The sequence below is a fragment of the Tachysurus vachellii genome, chromosome 24, assembly GCF_030014155.1.
Source record: "Tachysurus vachellii isolate PV-2020 chromosome 24, HZAU_Pvac_v1, whole genome shotgun sequence".
In the NCBI taxonomy this organism is placed as follows: domain Eukaryota; kingdom Metazoa; phylum Chordata; class Actinopteri; order Siluriformes; family Bagridae; genus Tachysurus; species Tachysurus vachellii.
This window is the reverse complement of record NC_083483.1, coordinates 16,648,524-16,650,633: the sequence shown is the minus strand read 5'-3', so window position 1 is coordinate 16,650,633 and position 2,110 is coordinate 16,648,524.

Below are 2,110 nucleotides of genomic sequence, written 5' to 3'. Positions count from 1 at the left end.
TGTCAAGCAAGAATCTAGACACGTTTAACTCATTCGAAGTACTTTATACTAACAGTATATAGCCACACAAAATAAGTCTACTGAGTCGGTTCCTCTTATTGTTATTTACAGACCTCCTGGACCATATTCTGAATTCCTCTCTGAATTTGCAGATTTCATTTCAAACCTTGTTGTTTCTTTAGACAAAGCAGTAATTGTTGAAGACATTTTGATAAGTTAGAAGATCCTCTGAGAACAGCAGTTGTTTTCATCTTAGATTCAGTAGTTTACCAGAATGTAATACGACCCACCCATAATGGAGGTCACATTCTTGATCTCGTTTTAACCCTCAGATTAAATATAGAAATATAGTCACAGTGTCTCATTCAGAAGCTTTTCTGACCACTATCAGAATCAGAAGCTTTCCCTGACCACTATCCCATTTCATTTAAAATGCTCTTTGGACACTATATTTGCGACTTGCCACATCTCTGTGTTAAACACATTTAGAGTCAATGTTTCTCTATACCCTTGATATTGTAGCTTGGTGGTTGGAGGTTGGTGAATGTGCTGAATTGGTTCTGGGTTGCTTAACCTCAAAGAGGGCAAAGAAATTGTTGAGTTCCTCGGCCAGTGAGGCATCAGCGGTGTGGGAAAATAATTTCACGCCATAATTTCAAATTACCTTGCCCCTTTCCTTTCATATTAATGAGATACAGGAACCACAAGTCTAATGTAAAGTTTGAATTTAACTAGCATGACTGCAGCGCCCGTGCCAGTACGCTCTGACTTGCAGACTCGTTTCATCGTGTATCTACAATAAAGACTACTGCAGAAGGATATCCATGTCTCCTGGTCTTCTCTGGAAAAAGTTTACAACAGCGGTAATGGTGCTGTGGTTATTGTTTTTGTAATTGGTACTGCTCTGAATGCCCTGCCACACTCTTCTGGATTTTTGTCTGTGAGGTGGTCCTCAATTTTCTTTTTATAGCCTTCTTTGGCGAGTTTGATGCCTCTCTTTAAGTTGGATCTAGCAGTGCTGTACAAGGCTTTGTGACCAGACCTAAAAGCAGAGTCTTCACATGACATCCAGGGTTTTTGGTTGGGAAACACTCAAATATTTTTTTTGACTGTCACAATTTCTGTGCAGTTGTTAATGTAGAACAAAACAGATTCTGTGTATTGTTCCAGGTCCTGATGTTCAAAAACCTCCCAGTCTGTTTGTAGCAGTCCTGCAGCTGAGAGAGAGATTCCTCAGGCCAAGTTTTGATGATCTTTGTGACCAGTTTTGTTTTCCTCCTCAGTGGGGTGTATGCTGGGAGAAGAAGCAATGAACAGTGGTCTGACTGTTCCAGGTGGGGGTGGGATGAAGCCCTGAAGGCATTCTTAATGTTGGAATACACATAATCCAGTGTATGTTTCCCTCTAGTCGCACATTTAACATACTGGGTGAATTTAGGTAGATCTGTCTTTAGACATGTCTGATTAAAATCACCTGCTATGATGTGCACTCCATCTGGGTAGTCTCGTTGGTGTTTATCTATAGTGCTATGTAGGTGAGTGAGAGCTGCGCTAGCGTTAGCATCTGGTTGTGTCTCTTTGCTGGTTTTGCTTGATCTTAGTGCAGCTAAAACATGTTGTTGGTGTTAAAGCGACAGCTCTCTCCTGGATCGGGTTTTGATTGACAGATCGATATCAGCTCGTATAAATGGTGACCACTCTAAACAAACTAAGGTAATGTTCGGTGTTCCGCAAGGTTCTGCTTTAGGCCCAATGCTTTTGTCCCTATATACTGTATGCTGCCCCTTGGTGCAATTATTTGTAAACCTGGTATTAGCTTCCACTGTTATGCTGATGACACACAGCTATATGTTTCAGCAGTCAGATGTGAGTCACCAGATTAATAAGACTGAAGATTGTGTGAATGACATCAGACACTTACTAACTTCCTCCTGCTTAACTCTGACACACAGAAGTTCTTGTACCAGGACCACAGACAGACAGAAGTAAGCTTTCTGATTACAGAGTAACTCTGGATGGTCTTTCTATTACATCATGTGCAGCAGTAAAAGACCTCGGTGTGATTATTGATACCGGTCTCTCATTTAAAGCTCACATAAATAATAGCACA